This window comes from Pseudophryne corroboree, chromosome 9 (genome assembly GCF_028390025.1).
Source record: "Pseudophryne corroboree isolate aPseCor3 chromosome 9, aPseCor3.hap2, whole genome shotgun sequence".
NCBI classification, from domain to species: Eukaryota; Metazoa; Chordata; class Amphibia; order Anura; family Myobatrachidae; genus Pseudophryne; species Pseudophryne corroboree.
The window spans coordinates 345626016-345646900 of record NC_086452.1 but is presented as its reverse complement, the minus strand read 5'-3'; the positions used below and the strand labels follow the sequence as shown (position 1 = coordinate 345646900).

The window sequence follows — 20885 nt, the reverse complement described above, 5'->3', positions numbered from 1 at the left end:
TGCTGCATGAGGTGTGTTACAAATTGGATAAAAGGGGGGGCTCTGTGAGGGTTCTGTAGTGCTGTACTACACATACAGTGAGATACACTATTATTAAAATCAAGTCAAATTATATATTTTCAATTCTTATAACTATACCTGAGTTAGAGCCCTTTTTTGTGCATGTGACTGTAACTTTAAGAGGTGGGACTACTGTATTTGTTTCTCATTTTATTCTTGGAAGAAAGCTGCTGAGGAGTCCTGCAGGAGACAGCTGCTCAGTGATACTGTGAGGTGTGTGTCTGCTACTAATGCTACTGCAGGGGGTTTGTAATACATTTCTTATTAATATTATATAGATGCTTTTACAGACGCACAGAGGAAGAGCTAATCAGTGATACTGTGAAGTGTGCGAGACAGCTGTTCAGTAATGTGAGTCGGAAATTTTGTGACCAATAGACATTAGAGGGTCTGTATTAAAAAGCTATGTAGTCTCTATACTAAAGCCGCCATAGGTCAGTTAGCTGTATAGTAAATGCACCATAGGTCTGAAGTCTATATAGTAAAGGCACTATAGGTCTGGGATGTATATGGTTAGTAAAAGCACCATATTTCTAGGGTCTCTATGCTATAGCCATCATAGCTATTAGGTCTGTATGCTGAAGCCACCATAGATTTGAAGTCAATGTAGTAAAGCCACTAGAGATTTTGGTTGCTCTGCTTCTAGAGACTGAACTATAAAGTCACCAGATACTTGCGGGATTCGCACTGTAAAACAACCACCTTAGGGGTCTGTATTGAAAAGTAGTCACTGGTATACATCATGTTCTGAGTAGTGGTTATAGGAATGCTCCATGTATTGTATAGAGGGCACTAGAATGTGTTCTGCCTGCTTTATTAATGATCACTGCATTGTATACTGATATTTACTATTACCTCTGTATTGTATATCCATCATTAGGACGCTCCCTGCACTGTATATCAGTTACTAAGATACACAATGTTTTGTACATCAATCACTAGCATGCCCTAAACACTGTGTGTCAGTTACTGTACTAGGGTTTACTTTGCATTGCGTATTGATTACTAGAATGCTTTATGCATTTTGTTTGTCAGTAGAATGTTCTTTGTATTGAATGGAGGTCAGTAAAATGCTCTCTGTCTTGTATAGTAATCTGGCTCTGGTGCTAGCCCGTGCCTCCTGAGCAATTTAGCTCACCGCACGTTCCTGGTATACAGGTCACTACAATAGTCAACATTTTTTAATTTTTTTTTCAGATTGATCTATTATCTTTGGTTATAGATCTTTGACATAGTAAGTTTTCATATTATCTATTGGTAATTTAAATCCGCAACCAAATTAAACAAACTACCCCTATGCACTTTTCATCACACATGTTTTGTTGCAGCATGCTAGTAGATGAGCCTGGGCCACTTGCTTGTGCTTTGCCTCCAAGATAAAAGTTGCCATCCCTTCCCTGTGACTGACACTATAGAATTGTTCTTGCCGTTGCAATGCTCTTGGCTGGCTGCCAAAATTTCAGGGATTCCCAGTACAATATAGTCCTGTAATCAGCCAAACAGCTTTCAGAACCCAGGGTATTATCAGCTCTTTAGCTATAAATTTGCCTTTTAAGGAAAGTAATCTGAATGGATAATACACTAGGATTAAGCAACTGTTTTGTTTTTTTGTTTTGTTTTTGTGTTTCATTGTGGAATTCAATGGGGGGTATCCAATTAGCCATGATAACGCGATCCCCGATCAGGGCTAAAGTTATTGCACCTATCTCACGAAACATCATCTTATCACAGACTGGGAGCTCCCATTTTCACACCTATCCTATTCCAAAATGGCAATAATGGGATTCGCATGATAATTCTAGCCGGCAAAACCAGAGATAAGTATTGGAGAAAATGGGGAAATCTGACTGTACCCCAAAAAAGCCAAAATAATATAGGAAAACATTATAGAAGTCTGTTAGTGGCCATAATAAAACTATTTGGTGTAATTAAATTGGGTCAAATATGCATTTAAAAAAAAATGTGAATGATAGAATGCATTTTTTTCTTCAACAAAATAAGTGCTCTTGTTAAATTTTGGGGTTAAAAATGGGTAGAAGTATATATTTAGTAAAAATAATTCCAAACATCTAAGTGCATAATTATTCATGGGGAGGGGAGGGGGGGGGGGGGAGGGGTTCTGAACCAAATCCCCATATTTTTAGCTTAAAATAAATTTTGCACTACTTAGCACCTACTCACAGATAGTGAAGAGAAATTTGCGATATTCTCTATGGAGACTTTTTGCAGATAATTTTTCACAGCTAATTGGATACCAAGTTATCACAAATGCGATAATTATCGCAAATCCATGTTATCGCCGCTAATTGGATACCCCCATGTTTCCAAGGAAATATTTTGCTTGCAATATACAGTATATTCTATAATATATTGTCCATTTCAGCTAGTTGCGTTTTTACACAATACTGCATGGAATTCCTGAGATCCGGATGTGCAAATGGCAACTAACAGCCCTTTTGCTAATTCAACACATCAACTAAATGCAAAAATGCAGATAAAGTCTGTCAGCTTTTTCAGTTGGGTAATTCAATGCTAGACTACACAATTACTATTTTCCTTTTTTATTTATTTATTTATTACCAGTTATTTATATAGCGCACACATATTCCGCAGCTCTTTACAGAGACTATTTGCCCATTCAAATCGTTTTTTTGCATCTGCTGTGATGTGGGAGTATGTTATAATTGGTTAACCACACATTGACTTGAAAGACTAGGCATGTTTACATTGGAAAAGCGGAGACTAAGAGGGGATATGATCAACATCTACAAATATATAAGGGGACAATACACAGAGCTTGCGCGGGACCTGTTTTTGGTTAGATCAACACAGAGGACTCGTGGACACTCGCTCAGGTTAGAGGAGAGGAGATTCTGCACAATACGGCGTAAAGGCTTTTTCACGGTACGGACAATACATGTTTGGAATTCCCTGCCCGAGGGAGTTGTAATGGCGGAATCTGTCAACACCGTTAAGAATGGGTTAGATAAATTCCTAATGGATAAGGATATCCAGGGGTATGGTGCATAGTCATGCATTATAGTTACTATAAATAGGGATAAAATGCAACGGCTGACAGCAGCATCAGTCAGAAATTTTAGTCAAATCATCATGCATAGGAGACCACAAATAGGTTGAACTCGATGGACAATTGTCTTTTTTCAACCTCAGATACTATGTTACTATGTTACTATGTCCACAGGGTGCAGTCTTTAAGTAAAATAACACTGACACACCGATCTTAGTTTCAATGCTGCAGTGTACACAGCTGACATGTGACAATCTACTTGTATAATAAACAACGTATTGATGATTTTAAATTTTGATGAGACAATTACATATTTCAACATGTTATATCATCTACTGTACCTTCAAGCGTGACCCATATAATCAATACTCCATGTATGATGTCCCTTGTTTGATTTGTCTGGAGGTAGCACGTGTTCAGAGGGAGATACACACAGCACAAGTGATTTAGTCTGTTTTCACCAGTTGTATCTTTTTATGACCTATATTTATGGTTATTTGTCCCAGGAAGACCAAACCGGCTTATTAAAGTACATTTGTGGATCCAACCTTTTCTGAGATTACAAATCTTTGTTGAGAGTACAGTATATCTAACAGACCATTTTGAACCATACCCCTGATGAAGTCCCGAAGGGACGAAATGTGTAGGGTTGTTCTCGGATCAATTGTATCTTCAAAAGCAAATTTCACCTAAAGAGCTCACACCCGCAAGGGTGAGGTGATAGCCTAACAACACACCTTTTTGATACAAGACAGGTTATAATGTTACTGTGTTCGTAGAATGACATGTATTATTTGTATCATGTTTTAAACACATTTTTCATACGTCCTAGAGGATGCTGGGGTCCACTTCATGACCATGGGGTATAGACTGTTCCGCAGGAGCCATGGGCACTCTTAAGAATTTTCATTGGGTGTGAACTGGCTCCTGTTTCTATGCCCCTCCTCCAGACTTCAGGTTAGAAAATGTGCCCAGGCAGACTGGTCGCACTCCAGGGGAGCTCTACTGAGTTTCTCTGAAAAGACTTATGTTAGGTTTTTTATTTTCAGGGAGAACTGCTGGCAACAGTCTCCCTGCTTCGTGGGACTGAGGGGGCAGAAGTAGGAACCAACTTCCTGAAGAGTTTCATGGCTCTGCTTCTGGCTGACAGGACACCATTAGCTCCTGAAGGGTACTGAACGCTAGCCATGTCTAGATGCTCACTCCCACAGCAAGTCGTCACCCCCCTCACAGAGCCAGAAGTCAGAAGACAGGTGAGTAGAAGAAGACAGATCTTCTATCAAGAAAAGTGACGGCTGAGGTACAGTGCGGCTGGCGGGAGCGCAGCGCGCCATTGCTGCCCACACACACAGGCACTGCAGGGAGCAGGGCGCGGGGGGGGGGGTGCCCTGGGCAGCAAAAACACCTCTATAAACTGGCAAAAAGGGGGCATAAGATGCCCAGGCACAGCCCTTCCCCCGCCAGTATAAATATTATGAAAAGTTTCTGAGGTAAAAAGGGCGGAGCTTCTTCCTCAGGCAGCCAGCACACTGCTCAGTGACATTTTCTTTCTCCTCAGGCTGCAGAGATATCGCTGGTCCGCCTTCACTTCTGACTACAAGTATCAGGGTGCAAAACAGGAGGGAGCACAAGCGAATTTGGTGCTTTACAAGTGTGTTTTACTGTGTAAAAAGCGCTGCATGCCAGTGGGCATTCTGTGTTCACAGGCATTAGATACTGGCGCTGGGGTTGTGAACTGGCTGCTCCTAAACTGTGTCCCTCTGACAGATTTTACTGTGGGTCTGTCCCCTATAAGTCCCAGTGTGTCTCTGTGTGTGTTGTACACGTGTGTAAGACATGTCAGAGGCAGGGAGTTCCTCCCCAGAGGAAACCATTTTAGGGACACAGAAGTGTAATGTGGTGGCACTGCCGGCACACCAAGAGCCTGCATGGGTGAAAGAAATACGTGATAGTATGCGTCATATCAATAGGAGATTAGATAAGTCTGAATCTCATGCTGAGTGCTGGAGAAAATCTGTGGAGGATGTGATTTTTCAGGGCTCTGTTCTTCCATCCGCAGGCGACCCCTCTGGGTCACATAAGAGACTATTTGCGAATATTGTGAATACTGATACCGACACGGACACTGATTCTTGTGTCGACGATAGTGACTCCAGAGAAATAGATTATAAATTGGCAAAAATATACAGTATATGATTGTGGCTATAAGGGAAGTTCTGGAAGTCATGGAAGCCACTCCTGTACCTCAGGAGAATGCTTATTTCTATAAAGAAAAGAAATCTAAGGTCACTTTCCCTCCTTCCCACAAGCTTAATACACTCTTTGTAGGGATGTGGGTGAATCCCGAAAAGAAATTTCGTATTCCCAAGAGAATTCAGATAGCTTATCCTTTCCCGTGGAGGACAGGAAAAAATGGGAGTCACCCCCTGTGTTAGACAGTGCACTGTCCAGGTTGACAAAGAAGGTAATTCTCCCTGCACTTGGCACGGCTTCACTAAAACCGAAAGATGGAAACTACATTGAAATCCATTTTTGTTGCCAATGGTACGCTGCTCAGGCCCACAATTGCTTGCGCGTGGGTGAGTCGCGCTATTGAAAAATGGTCAGAAAGCGTGTCATCAGAAATTGACACGATTGATAAAGATGAGATACTCCTTAAGTTAGGGAATATCAAAGACGATGCCGCATACATGCTAGAAGCGATGAAAGATATTGGACTCGAGTTCACAAGCCGCTACTATTGCAGTATCGGCTCGGCGGGCGTTGTGGATTCGCCAGTGGAACGCGGATGCAGATTCCAAAAGAAATATGGAGGCTCTCCCATATACAGGTGAGGCCTTATTTGGCGATGGACTGGATGCGTTAGTCTCGCCGGCTACCGCAGGTAAGTCGACATTTTTGCCCTCTGCGCCTGCACCGGCAAAAAAGACATATCACCCGCACATGCAGTCCTTTCTGCCCAACAAATACAAAAAGGCCAAAGGTTCCCCCTTTTTTGCAGGTAGAGGAAGGGGAAAAGGAAAGAAATCAACAGCGTCTCCCGAATCGCAGGAGCAGAAGTCCACCCCTGCTTCTGCTAAATCTGCAGCATGACGCTGGGGCTCGCTTGCGGGAGTCCGCTCGGGTGGGAGCACGTCTGAAACTTTTCAGTTAAATCTGGATTCAATCTGGCCTGGACCCATGAGTCTTACAAATAGTGTCCAATGGGTACAAACTAGAATTTCAAGATGCCCCCCATGCCAATTTTTCAAATCGACCTTGCCAGCTTCTCTTCCAGAAAAGAGAGGCAGTAACAGCGGCAATCCAAAAATTTTGTCAGGATCAGGTCATAGTCCTGGTACCTTTGTCACAACAAGGGGAGGCGTTTTATTCAAGCCTTTTTGTAGTTCCGAAGCCAGATGGCTCGGTCAGACCGATCCTAAACCTGAAAATCTGAATCTCTACTTGAAATGATTCAAGTTCAAAATGGAATCACTGAGGGCAGTGATTTCCAGTCTGGAGGAGGGGGACTACATGGTGTCTGTAGACATAAAAGATGATTACCTGCATGTTCCCATTTATCCTCCTCACCAGGCTTATCTGAGATTCGCAGTTCAGGATTGCCATTACCAATTCCAGACGTTACCTTTCGGTCTCTCCACGACGCCGAGGGTATTCACCAAGGTGATGGTGGAGATGATGGTTCTCCTGCGTCAAAAAGGAGTCAATATAATTCCTTATCTAGACGATCTCCTGATAAAGGCGAGATCCAGGTAGCAGTTGTTACAAAACATCACACTCTCCCTGTCAATACTCCAACAACACGGTTGGATCATAAATTATCCAAAGTCACAGTTGGAACCGACGACAAGATTGTCTTTTCTCAGGATGATTCTGGACACAGAAGTTCAGAGAGTATCTCTTCCGGTGGAAAAGGCTCTAGAAATCCAGAAAATGGTAAAACAGATATTGAAACCATCGAGTGTGTCGATCCATCAGTGCATTCGGTTGTTGGGGAAGATGGTGGCGGCCTACGAGGCCATACAGTTTGGCAGGTTCCATGCCAGGGTATTCCAGTGGGACCTGTTGGACAAGTGGTCGGGATCCCACCTACAGATGCACCAGAAGATAATCCTGTCGTCAAAAGCCAGGATTTCGCTCCTGTGGTGGCTACACAGTTCTCAACTACTAGAGGGACGCAGGTTCGGGATTCAGGACTGGGTCCTGGTAACCACGGATGCAAGTCTCTGAGGCTGGGGAGCTGTCACTCAGGGGGAAAGCTTCCAAGGAAAATGGTCAAGTCAGGAAGCCTGCCTTCACATAAACATGCTGGAATTGAGAGCCATTTACAACGGCCTTCAACAAGCACTACATCTTCTTCAAGATCATTCCGTGCAGATCCAGTCGGACAATGTAACAGCAGTCGCGTACATAAACAGGCAGGGCGGAACGAAAAGCAGAGCGGCAATGGCAGAGGTGACGAAGATCCTCCTCTGGGCAAAAAGACATGTAAATGCTCTGTCAGCAATTTTCATTCCAGGAGTAGACAACTGGGAAAAAGACTTCCTCAGCAGACAGGATCTCCATCCAGGAGAGTGGGGCCTCCACCAAGAATTCTTTGCAGAGGTGACAAGTCTTTGGGGAGTTCCTCAAGTAGACATGATGGCATCTCGTCTCAACAAGAAGCTTCAGAAATATTGTTCCAGGTCGAGAGACCCTTAAGCAGTAGCAGTGGATGCGCTAGTGGCCCAGTGGGTGTTCCGGTCGATGTATGTCTTCCCTCCACTTCCGCTGATCCCAAACAAAGGTGCTCAGGATCATAAGGAGAACAAGAATTCGAGCAATCTTCATTGCTCCAGACTGGCCAAGGAGGGCTTTGTACCCAGATCTTCAGGAGTTGCTCATAGAAGATCCTCGGCCTCTTCCTCTTCACGAGGACCTGCTGCAGCAGGGGCCGTGCGTGTATCAAGACTTACCGCGGCTACGTTTGACAGCATGGCTGTTGAGCACTGGATCCTAGCCCGTAAGGGTATTCCCAAGGAAGTCATCCCCACCCTTGTTCAGGCCAGGAAAGGAGTAACGTCGAAACATTACCACCGTATTTGGAGAAAATATGTGTCTTGGTGTGAATCCAAGAAAGCTCCTACGGAAGAGTTTCAGTTGGGATGTTTTCTCCATTTTCTGCAGGCTGGTGTGGAGGCGGGCCTCCGATTGGGGTCAATCAAGGTCCAGATTTTGGCCTTGTCAGTGTTCTTCCAAAAACAATTGGCCTCTCTTCCAGAGGTTCAGACCTTCGTGAAAGGGGTTCTGCACATCCAGCCTCAATTTGTGCCTCCAGTGGCACCATGGTACCTTAATGTGGTGTTGCAGTTTCTTCAATCAAATTGGTTTGAGCCTCTACAAGAGATAGAGTTGAAGTTTCTCACTTGGAAAGTGGTGATGCTTTTAGCATTGGCATCCGCACGGCGGGTGTCTGAGTTGGGGGCCTTGTCTCACAAGAGCCCTTACCTGATCTTCCATGAAGATAGAGTAGAGAACTCGTCAACATTTTCTTCCAAAGGTGGTTTTATCTTTCCACATAAACCAACCTATTGTGGTGCCAGTAGTTACTGACACGTTCACTGAGTCAAAGTCTCTAGATGTGGTTAGAGCTTTGAAGATTTATGTCACTAGAACAGCTCGAATACAGAAAACAGAGTCTTTGTTTGTCCTGTATGCTCCCAACAAGATTGGGTGTGCTGCTTCCAAGCAGACTATTGCGCGTTGGATCAGAAGTACGATTCAGCACACCCATACTATGGCTGGATTGCCGTTACCGACGTCGGTGAAGGCCCATTCCACTAGGAAGGGGGGCTCATCCTGGGCGGCTGCCCGGGGGGGTCTCGGCATTGCAACTTTGCCGAGCAGCTACTTGGTCGGGGTCAAACACATTTGCAAAATTCTACAAGTTTGGCCGATGAAGACCTCAAGTTCGGTCAGTCGGTGCTGCAGGGTCATCCGCACTCTCCCGCCCGTATTGGAGCTTTGGTATAAACCCCATGGTCATGAAGTGGACCCCAGCATCCTCTAGGACGTATGAGAAAACAGGATTTTGATACCTACCGGTAAATCCTTTTCTCCTAGTCCGTAGAGGATGCTGGGCGCCCGCCCCAGTGCGTACTTTACCTGCAGTTTTTTGTTATTAGATATACAAGTTGTGTTATATTAGTTTCAGCATTTTGCTGTAACTGATTCATGCCTGTTGGCGTGTGTTCTGTTGAATGCCATGTTGTGCGGCATGGTTGAGGTGTGAGCTGGTATGTATCTCACCACTAGTTTAAAGTAAATCCTTTCCTCGAAATGTCCGTCTCCCTGGGCACAGTTCCTATAACTGAGGTCTGGAGGAGGGGCTTAGAGGGAGGAGCCAGTTCAAACCCAATGAAAAGTCTTAAGAGTGCCCATGGCTCCTGCGGAACCGTCTATACCCCATGGTCATGAAGTGGACCCCAGCATCCTCTACGGACTAGGAGAAAAGGATTTACCGGTAGGTATCAAAATCCTGTTTTTAATACCTTTGTTTTTATACCAGGAACACATTTTCAGGTATCCAATGTGATGCTAGTTTCCTCATTTTTTTTTTTTTATTGCGTTTTAATATTTTTTCAACAGTTACACCCAAAATGCCAATATAAAAATGAGATACAGGGTCAGCATACAGTATTATAGGAACAAGACATAGCAAACCAGTATAGCAAAATTAGTTAACATCATATTATTCAGAAAAAGTGATGTCGGAACCCAAAGGCGCCATTCGGACCCCAACACCACCAAAATCATAAATACAATAGGTAGCATTATGACACATATGCACATAAAATATACCAAAATCTCAACACCAAACTTAAGCATTGCAATGTCATCAGGGTTAGTTTTAAGAACAAAAGGGTGCCAACCCAACACCTCCAAAATATGGACCAGACAAACACCACCCCTCAAATCCCCCCACCCTGTAGAACCAACCCCCCAATTTATGGCCTACCTGGATCCCAAAATACCCCACCCACCTATTCTACCAAAACTTGGAGGCAGTCAACCCCATGAACCCCTCGGGCATGGTGCATAGAGCCCAGGATAAATAGAAAGAAACAACCAACAAATGCTCAAAGCACACAATATAACGTTAGTATATACGGATAATCAGGATATCTAAACAGATTAAAACACCAATATTTAAGGAGGGTCATCCCACCCAAAAGCCCATAAAGCAACCAGATAAATCTTAAATCCCCCAGTCCCGGCAAGGTGTACAGAAATAAAATCCATAGATTTGAGAAGCTGCTTGGTAGAAGATCCCAAATAACCGCCCAGCGGAGGAGAATATGGAGACATGCAGCTGGTTCGGTCACTGGCAAACTGAAGACGTAGTGAACAGGAAACAAATCTGCAAAGAAGGATGGCTAAGTTATCCGGAGAAATCATCCAGCAGAACTCCGAGGGAAGCAGCTGATCCACAGCAGAAATATTACAATCCTCCAGGGTAGAAGAAAATATACATAGGGCACTTTCGCCAACAGAGAAAGGAGAAAAAATGGTATCAAAGCTTCCAGCAATATTAGCAAATGGACTTGAATAAAGCTTCTTCCAGGATTGAAAAGAAGCCAACTGTCCCACATCACGAGCATCGGAGCCTTGCGGAGTATTTTCAGGAGATTCAGCCTGCAACAATGGTAAGTCATTGCAGGAGAGAGACAATTCAGCATGCAGGTTTACCAGTTGAGCCAAAAGCCTCTCACCGGATACAGCAATAGCTTGAAGGATTTGCTCCATAGTATATTCAAACTGAAAGTTCAAATAAAGCTGGATATCACAGGATAAAGTCAGCAGGCACAATGTATAGAGGCAGCAAAATATACCGTTGTAAGACAGAGCCCCCACTCCGCAACACACAGTCTCTCTGTAATATCAGCTATAAAGCAGAAGGAAGTGAAGGGAGAGAGACGCAGGGGCCTACAGAAGAAGATTACCAGCACAGGTTGGACTGTAAGACAGACTTTCTCCACTCTGGTTATCCCTCAGGTGAAAGCGGCAGCCGGAGTCAACGATCACGAAGAGCCTGCTGCTCAGGGAGCCCGCGGGAGCCAGCAACAACCTCCACCGCTGCACCAGACAGAGACTGCAACGAGGAGCACCAGGAGCACAGCGCTGGAGCAAGGAGCCGCCACCGATGATATCCAAGATGGCGCCCGCGGTCCGGAGACGCCACAGAGGAGAACAAACAACTTCACCCAAACCAGCAGCCAAAAAGCACAGGCAGGTCGCGGGGCTTCCGGAACGTGGAGAGGTAAGTATGCAAACCACCACTGCATCCAGGGACCGGGCAGGAGAAACAGGATAGTAAAAACGGAGTAATGTGCCTGGGAGCTGAGAGATCAGGCTCCTACACCATGCCCGTCCAGGCCATGCCCCCCAGTTTCCTCATTATTTTATTATATTGTAACATCGAGTGACCATTTGCAAAAGGTATATTAATAAACACTTATACCGACAATACAATATATTAGCGTATCTAAGGTATCTATCTTTATTTATATATATATATATATATATATATTACAGATAAACTGTCCGCACTCCCATCTGAATAATTTGTCAACAGTGGGGTGCTCCTCAAGATAGCCTAGAAGGGCTTCATATATACCAGGTTTGTATAAGATCCTGAGATCCTAACAGAGTGCACTCACCAGTCCAGTAAACCATATAAAGATTTTATTTTCACATCAGCGTCACCAACGTAGTGTCGATGTTTCGGCCCAGCGGGCCTTTCTCAAGACAGCCATAAGAGACATCCAGTCAGCATGCCAGATGCAAGCATACTGACACTGCCTACCAGGCCCCCTTAAATAGCACTGTGTAATTAGTTAATTATAATTACCTAATTACCGGAAGTTGAATACAGATACACACACTGCCTTTCAATATCCAATATCCACAAATCACTTAACATATATGACATGAGCTTGCAACTGACCAATATAGGACACACAGGACAGCCAGAGGAATGCAAATGACGCATTTCCGGTATTACCGGGAGTGCGGCGAACAGCTGATTTAAATCGTGTTTGCTTATAAACTTATGCTGCTATGTATATGTGTGTCCTGGTGCGCTCTCCACTTCATTACAGACAGAATGCCAGCTGCCTGCTTCTTCCCTAAATAGTTCTTGCATAATTTGGAGGTGTGCTTTGAGTCATTGTCCTGTTGTAGGAGGAAATTGGCTCCAATCAAGCACGGTCCACATACCCAGACCATCACATTACCTCCACCATACTTGACAGATGGCGTCAGGCACCCTTCCAGCATCTTTTCACTTGTTCTGCATCTCAAATGTTCTTCTGTGTGATCCAAACACCTCAAACTTCGATTCGTCTGTCCATAACACTTTTTTCCAATCTTCCTCTGTCCAATGTCTGTGTTCTTTTGCCAATATTAATCTTTTCCTTCTATTGGCCAGTCTCAGATATGACTTTTTCTTTAGCACTCTGCCTAGAAGGCCAGCATCCCTTAGTCACCTCTTCACTGTAGATGTTGACACTGGCGTTTTGCGGATACCATTTAATGAAGCTGCCAATTGAAGACCTGTGAGGTGTCTATTTCTCAAACTAGAGACTCTAATGTACTTGTCTTCTTGCTTAGTTGTGCACTAGGGCCTCCCACTTCTCTTTCTACTCTGGTTAGAGCCAGTTTGTGCTGTTCTCTGAAGGGAGTAGTACACACCGTTGTAGGAAATGTTCAGTTTCTTGGCAATTTCTCGCATGGAATAGCCTTCATTTCTAAGAACAAGATTAGACTGTCTAGTTTCACATGAAAGTTCTATTTTTCTTGCCATTTTGAGAGTATAATCGAACCCACAAATGTGATGCTCCAGATATTCAACTAGCTCAAAGGAAGGCCAGTTTTATAGCTTCTCTAACGAGCAAACACATTTTCAGCTGTGCTAACATAATTGCACAAGGGTTTTCAAGGGTTTTCTAATCATCCATTAGCCTTCTACCGCGATTAGCAAACACAATGTACCATTAGAACATTGGAGTGATGGTTGCTGGAAATGGGCCTCTATACACCTATGTAGATACTCCTTCAAAAACCAGACGTTTGCAGCTAGTGTAGCCATTTACCACATTAACAATGTATAGAGTGTACAGTATTCCTGATTTATTTAATGTTATCTTCATTGAAAAAAACAGCGCTTTTCTAAGTGACCCCAAATTTTTGAACGCTAGTGTGTACACACACACTAGCGTTCAAAAATTTGGGGTCACTTAGAAAAGCGCTGTTTTTTTCAATGAAGATAACATTAAATAAATCAGGAATACTGTACACTCTATACATTGTTAATTGTGTGTGTGTGTGTGTGTATATATATATATATATATATGCAGTTTATGTCATCTTCCCAGTGTTAGTTCTCAGATCTCATGGGTTTTAGATTCGGGCATCAAGTCCTGTTGAAATCAGGGGTAGCAGTTGATTTACCGACGGACACAATACCGACTGGGGGCATATACCATCGAGGGGACCCTCCTACCTGCTGTTACAGTAAATGCCCTACTACACTACTACAGCTGGCATATCTACCCGCACTGTATCCAATCTGCACTGTATCTGACTTGCACTGTAAACTGCACTGTATCTGACCTGCACTTTAGCCAACCCACACTGTATCCTGCACTGTATCCGACCCACACTGTGTGTCCACACTGTAATCCACTCATTGTTTAACTGTGTGTCCCAAAATATTCCTCACTTTACCCTACACTGTATCCAGCAGGTACAGAACACTGTTTTTATGTTTGGAGAAATTTTGGGGAGCTGCTCAACAAAAATGTTGATTGATTGGGGCTTTACATGGGCACAGAGTGCCAGTCATCAGTGGCCCAGGGCTCCCCAAAAGGGAGGTACAGATTGGGCACTGAGAATAGGCATGTGCCAGGGGCATGTGCACTTGTGTAGAGGACATCCATGTCTGCTTTTGCTATTTTACACATGGTTTAGGGTTTTATTAATTTGCTGTTTGTTAGATACTACTATTTTTGAGCAATGATATTTAATAGAGATGAGCGGATTCGGTTTTACTCGGTTTTACTCGGTTCTCAAAACCGAATCTTATTGGCTCACGGATGTCACGTGTTTTGGATAGCCAATAAGATTCGGTTTTGAGAACCGAGTAAAACCGAGTAAAACCGAATCCGCTCATCTCTAATATTTAACACACAATTCTTAGTAAATTTCTGCGTTGTATCATTTTCTTTTGAAAATACTTGCGAGTTGGCTCGATTGGTTATCACAAATATATTATTCATTTGCAACACATTTTTAAACAGACATTACTGCCGTGTGTTTGTGCCGCTGCTCTGCTGCTACATTTAGCCAGCCAACCTTTGGCCTATGTTGATGAATAATACTTTGAGCTGTGAAGTGGTCAAAATTGACTGAAAATAGCTGGAAATTAATGTTACTGAAGTTACTAATGCTGTAGGAACCAAAAAAATGTATGCTATTCTAGCTGTTTTAAGAAATATTTGAAAACAATACAGATCCAAAACATGAAGCTAATACAGATCCAAGTGATTTCTAAAAACTGCACTAAATACTACACGTTCCTGTTCTGTTTTTGTTTCTGTGTTTGCGATGTCCATTATTATGACATAATCATGTTGCAGCCACCTAAAACAAGAGAAATGTTAAAGTGAAAATAGCACTCAAAATCACATTAAGTCAGAGGTTCTCAAACGCGGTCCTCAAGGCACCCCAACAGTTTAGGTTTTAGGTATATCCATGGCTCAGCACAGATGGTTAAATCAAATTGACTAGGGTGCTAATCAAGTCCCCTGTGGCCAGGCATGGATACATTTAAAACCAGGACCGTTGGGGTGCCTTGAGCACCGAGTTTCGGAACCTTTGCATTAAGTACTATTATTAGTGAGCCTACCCTAGACAGATTGGGTACATAATCCCTCCAGGCACAGTCCCGGGTATGATACAGAAGATAGACATTAAAAAGATAGGCAGTCATTAGGGCTACACCATAGAGTTGACAGTCAAAAGGTCGACAGGGTCAAAAGATTGACGTAGTCAAAAGGTTGACAGTTAAAAGGTCGATGGGTCAAAGGGTCAACAGTCAAAAGATCAACAGTAAAAATGTCGACAGTCAAAAGGTTGACGGGGTCCAAAGGTCAAGGCAAAATGTCGACGCAACAAAAATTATGGTGTGTCGTTTTGTTTTTAAACTTTTTTTACCCAAATTTGTTGAAATGCATCCCCTTGCGTGCTCACCACGCATCAGGTTCGGTGGCTTGCTTCGTTCGCCACAAGGTTACTAATGGTAATAGTTTGTGCCAAGGATAGCAAATTTGGTGAAATGCGTCCGCTCGCAACAATTCGGGCTCGGTGGTTTGCTTCACTCACCACAAGGTTACTAAAGGTTTGTGACATGGATAGTAAATGCAGCAAAAGTCGTAAAAACATGGAGAAAACAACAACAGGTGTCGACCCTGTTGACCTTTTGAACCCGTTGAACTTTTGACCCTGTCAACCTGTCGACTGTCTATCAACCACCGCCCTAAAATCATAATGGATTCTGATAAGTAGATTAACCCTAACCCTATCACTAAGTCAAAAGCTAATCCAAGATCTTGTAGCAGTGAACGTCCTTCTGTGGCATAAATCTAAGAGAGGATACCTAGACATATTAGGTCCATTGTAGGTCTTACTCAATCTAGAACCTAACAGTTCTGTCCAAATCTTTCTTCTAAACACAGCTAGCGATAAAGGAGCTCATTCAGAGATGGACACAGATCACTACAAACGCAGCCAGATCTGTGTCCATCGCCTGACATGCTGGGGTCAGCCCAGCATATGTGAGGCCACCTCCGATGTGTCCGCAATTAGATTGCAGACGCATTGGAACTAAGAACTAAGGTTGACCCCTGGCTGCGCAGGCATTCGTGCGCCATTTTTTAAAACTGAGCGGCTGCATGTGATGTCACGCAGTCGCCCCCCGAAAAACGGTCCAGGATACTGCAAGTATCTAACCTTTATTACTGAAGTGTTTGGAGGTGATAGCGACCACCTCAGCAAATTGTTGCAGCACTGCTGATTTGAAACTCAAGTTTTTCTTTATTTTCTTTATTTTTGTACCCTCCCTAACATTACCTGCTCCCCCCACAGCCTAACCCTAATCCCAGTACTTCCATCAGGATCCATCGGGATTCCACTGTCTGTGTCCTGCTGGGATCCTGACTACATCCTCCCTAGATGTGTAATTGTTCCAGTACACGCATAAAACAAAAACAGCAAAACACAGGTAAACAGTGTAATAATAAATAAACATATCTGTGGGGAAAAAAAGAAGAAGTTATTTTGCATATCACTTGTAGAGTATTTTCCTGCATTCTTAGGTCAGGTGAAGTACAAAGGGAGTAATTCAGTCCTGATTGTTAACAGTTGGGCAAAACCATGTGCACTGCAGGGGGGGGGGGGGGGGGGGGCAGATATAACATGTGCACAGAGAGTAGATTTGGGTGGTGTGTGTTCAAACTGAAATCTAAATTGCAGTGTAAAAATAAAGCAGGTAGTATTTACTCTGCAGAGAAACAAAATAACCCACCAAAAATCTAACTCTGCAAATGTTATATCTGCCCCCCACTGCAGTGCACATGGTTTTGCCCAAATGCTAACAAATTTGCTGCTACGATCAGGTCTGAATTACCCCCAAAGTACTGTACATCTAATAGTTTTGGGTCTTGGCTACCTCATACCTCCCAACTGTCCCGATTTTCGTGGTACAGTCCCGTTTTTTGGGGACTGTCCCGCTGTCCCACCCGCGGGCCGCAGTGTCCTGCGGTGGGGGGGTGGCAGTTGGGAGGCTCTGTCTCTCGCTGCCGTGCTTAGCAGAGCAGCGGTGAATAGATGCTGTGCGTATGCGCACAGCGTCTATTCACTGCAGTCAGAGGTAGAGGGGGCATGTCAGTGACGAAAATGGGGGCGTGGCTCAGTTGCGGCCCTCCGTGAAGCCACGCCCCTTTCATAGGCAACGCCCCCTTTTCGGGAGCGCATGCGGCTTCGCCGCGCGTGTCTCCCTCTTCCAGCCAGGACAAAGTTGGGAGGTATGCTATCTTCAAATATAAAAATAAAATATATAGTATAATATGTTCACAGAGATTTTCCAAAAGGTAGCATAAGTTATCTTTTCCTTCCAAAGGACAATTTCTAATCGGAAATTCAGTCACTTCTCTTATAAATATGGTGGGAAAAGGCTTTTTACTTCTATAATTGCTCAGAGAGGAGAATAAAAATCCTGATTCATGTTTGTAACTGTAAGTAAAGCAAAAAAACTAAGCAACTGGGCAAAACCATGTGCAGTGCAGGTGGGACAGATATAATATGTGTAGAATGAGTTAGATTTGGGTGGGGTGTGTTCAAAATTAAATCTAAATTACAGTTTAAAAATAAAGCTGTCAAACATTTGTGGACTACGGGGATTATTCCGAGTTGGTCGCTTGCTAGCAGTTTTTCACTGCCGTGCAAACGCTAGGCCGACGCCCTCTGGGAGTGTATGTTAACTTTTCAATAGTGCAATTGCTTCCATCGCAAAATGGCTACAAAAAAAAATTTGTGCAGTTTTAGAGTAGCTCCAGACCTACTCAGCGCTTGCGATCACTTCAGACTGTCCAGTTCCTGTTTTGACGTCACAAACACGCCCTGCGTTCAGCCAGCCACGCCTGCGTTTTTCCGAACACTCCTTGAAAACAGTCAGTTGACACCCAGAAACGCCCACTTCATGTCAATCACTCTGCGGCGGCCATTGCGACTGAAAAGCATCACTAGACCTTGTGTGAAACTACATCGGCCGTTGTGAATGTACGTCGCACGTCACGTGCGCATTGCGCCGCATACGCACGCGCAGAAGTGCCTTTTTTTTTACATCATCGCTGTGCAGCGAACATTTTCAGCTAGCGATCAACTCGGAACATGCAGAAACAGCCAGTATTTATCCTGCGCAGAACAAAGATATAAATGTACAGTACTGTGCAAAAGTTTTAGGCATGTGTGGAAAAAATGCTGCAAAGTAAGAATCCTTTCAAAAATAGAAGTGTTAATAGTTTATTTTTATCAATTAACAAAATGCAAAGTGAATGAATTGGAGAGAAATCTAAATCAAATCAATATTTGTCTAAATCAAATCAGTATTTGGTGTGACCACCCTTTGCCTTCAAAACAGCATCAATTCTTCTAGGTACACTTGCACACAGTTTTTGAAGGCATTGGCAAGTATTTTGTTCAAAACATCTTGGAGGACTAACCACAGATCTTATGTGGATGTAGCCTTGCTCAAATCCTTCTGTCTCTTCATGTAATCCCAGAAAGACTCAAAGATGTTGAATCATAGCTCTGTGGGGGACATACTGCATCATCACTTCCAGGACTCCTTGTTCTTTGCACTAAAGAGTTCTTAATAAACATAGAATTTGACGGCAGATAGGAACCACTTGGCCCATCTAGTCTGCCCCCCTTTTTTTTTTTTTACCATATTTTTATCTCAAACCTTATTTGATCCTTATTTCTTTGTAAGGATATCCGTATGTCTATCCCATGCATGTTTAAATTGCTCTACTGTCTTAGCCTCTACCACCTCTGATGGAAGGCTATTCCACTTGTCCACTACTCTTTCTGTGACATTGCCTGTGTGTTTGGGGTTGTTGTCCTGCTGCAGAATAAATTTGAAGCCAATCAGACGCCTCCCTGATGATACTGCATGATGGATAAGTACCTGCCTGTATTTCTCAGCATTGAGGATACAATTCATCCTGACCAAATCCCCAACTCCATTTGCCAAAATGCAGCCCCAAACTTGCAAGGAACCTCAACTATTCTTCACTGTAGCCTGCAGACACTCATTATTGTACCGCTTTTCAGTCCGCTCTTCCGCAAACAAACTGCCTTCTGTTACAGCCAAACATTAAACATTTTGACCCATCAGTCTAGAGAAACTACTGCCATTTTTCTGCACCCCAGTTCCTATAGTAGATGGGTGTACCTGGGTCCCACTGGTTTCTGCCAGTTCTGAGCTGATGGCACTGATTAATATCTTCCGATCTTGAAGAGAAGTAAGCATAATGTATCTTTAATCTGGCACACTAAGGTTCCTTGGACGGCCACTGCGTCTACAGTCCTCAACGTTGCCCGTTTCTGTGTGCTTCTTTTAAAGAGCTTGAACAGCACATCTGAGAACCCCATTCTGCTTTGAAATCTTTGCCTGGGAGAGACCTTGCTGATGCAGTATAACTACCTTGTGTCTTGTTGTGTGTGCTCAGCCTTGCCATGGTGTATGACCTGCGACATGAAACCATCTATCACAACCTCACTTTTGTAGCAGAGTTTGGATGTTCCTCGCTCAGTTTTAAGCATCCTACACAGCTTTTTCAGTTAATGACTGCGTTTCAACCTACATATAAAAATGATGATCATTATCACCTGTTTGGTATGACTGGTTAATCATACACCTGGCTATAGCCCTACAAAATCTCTGACTTTATGCAAGTGTACCTAGAAGAATTGGTGCTGTTTTGATGGCAAAGAGTGGTCACACCAAATATTGATTTGATTCAGATTTCTTGTATTTGTTCCCCTTTCATGATAACATGGTGTAATGGTACCCCTGTGTGTGAGTGAAATTGTACCTGCTTTCTTCAGGCGACGCTTGCAGCTTTGAGACCTCTCCCGACTTCTTCCTCAGGAGCCTGTGGCACAAGAGTAATCACCCCAAGGAGGACCCCATGGATAAAGGAAATGCAAATGGGTGGTGACAACACGTTTATTAAATCAGGGGAGAGAAATGTCACCGGCCAATGGGGGTCATTCTGAGTTGTTCGCTCGTTGCCGATTTTTGCAACGGAGCGATTAAGGCGAAAATCCGCATGTGCATGGTACGCAGTGCGCATGCGCTAAGTATTTTAGCTCAAAACTTAGTAGATTTACTCACGTCTGACTGAAGAATTTCCATTGTTGAAGTGATCGGAGTGTGATTGACAGGAAGTGGTTGTTTCTGTGCGAAAACTGCCCGTTTTCTGGGAGTGTGCGGAAAAACACAGGCGTGCCCGGATAAAACGCGGGAGTGCCTGGAGAAATGGGGGAGTGGCTGGCCGAACGCAGGGCGTGTTTGTGACGTCGAAACAGGAACGAAACGGGCTGAGCTGATCGCAGTGTAGGAGTAAGTCTCGAGCTACTCAGAAACTGTAAAGAATTTTCTATTCGCAATTCTGCTAATCTTTCGTTCTCAATTCTGCTAAGCTAAGATACACTCCCAGAGGGCGGCGGCCTAGCGTGTGCAATGCTGCTAAAATCTGCTAGCGAGCGAACTCGGAATGACCCCCACTATACTCAAATGACGACTAACAAGTCAACTCTACCTCAGAGGCACGGGGTGGAATATCACGTATCATAAGCATAAGTGTCATCACATATCATTTGCATAATAAGCATAAACGTTATCACATATCATTTGCATAATGAGCATAAACGTTATCACATTCATTTGCATAATAAGCATAAGTGCTCTTTAGAACTCGGAAGAAAACCCAAATGTCCTTTTAACCAGGAGGGTGCAGGAATGTTCCAATGGTATACTAATGCGCCACTAGATGGCGATAGGAACTTAAATAAAAGAAAGTTTTTAACGTGATACACAGTCCGGAGAAGTCTGTAAGTAATGGTTTAGGCGGAGTATAAAAGTTGCCTAGTATATAGAACCCAGCTGCAGAGGGATAGTTCTTGCAGCTTT

General features: G+C 43.6%; 1 protein-coding gene across 6 annotated transcripts in view; it reads left to right on the top strand.

The window, feature by feature from the left end:
* Positions 1-20885, top strand: part of CHL1 (cell adhesion molecule L1 like) — a 464787-nt gene that overhangs the window by 142862 nt on the left and 301040 nt on the right. The window contains exon 1 of one of the 6 annotated variants that reach the window (XM_063940639.1): positions 193-273. The exons of 3 other annotated variants lie outside the window; for them this stretch is intronic. The gene's annotated coding sequence lies outside the window, so the exon portion shown is untranslated. Of the gene's footprint in view, positions 1-192; positions 306-20885 lie in introns of those variants that run through there. 2 more of the 6 variants (XM_063940642.1, XM_063940641.1) reach the window with 2 other exon arrangements.